Here is a 432-nt window from a genome sequence, read left to right on the forward strand (position 1 = left end):
TGTGTATTAAGAGATTAGGGGTGTGTATTTAAAATTTCTCTATTAATTTTTGAGTGATCATCGATGCATATAGTTGAGTTTGCAATTACTCTTAATAGTTGACCTTCTATTCCATTAAAAAAAACCTTGACCTTTTTTCTTTTTCGGGGTTGACAACTTGACATACTTCACAAGCATATACATGCCACACATTCGGGAGGAGCAACTCAAAGACGTTTACATTTAGTTTGTTAATGTATTAATTCATGGAGAAATTTTAAATACACACCCTTAATATCTTAATACACACCCCTTACTTAATACACTACCTATTAAGTTTTTCATTTCAGTATTATACTTAATACACATCCCAAACTGTCTAAAATGCCCTTAATTTATGAAATATTCCGTTATTTAATATAATTAATATATATTTACTATTTGGTACCTCTT

The sequence above is a fragment of the Fragaria vesca genome, linkage group LG6 (assembly GCF_000184155.1).
Source record: "Fragaria vesca subsp. vesca linkage group LG6, FraVesHawaii_1.0, whole genome shotgun sequence".
Classification (NCBI taxonomy): Eukaryota; Viridiplantae; Streptophyta; class Magnoliopsida; order Rosales; family Rosaceae; genus Fragaria; species Fragaria vesca.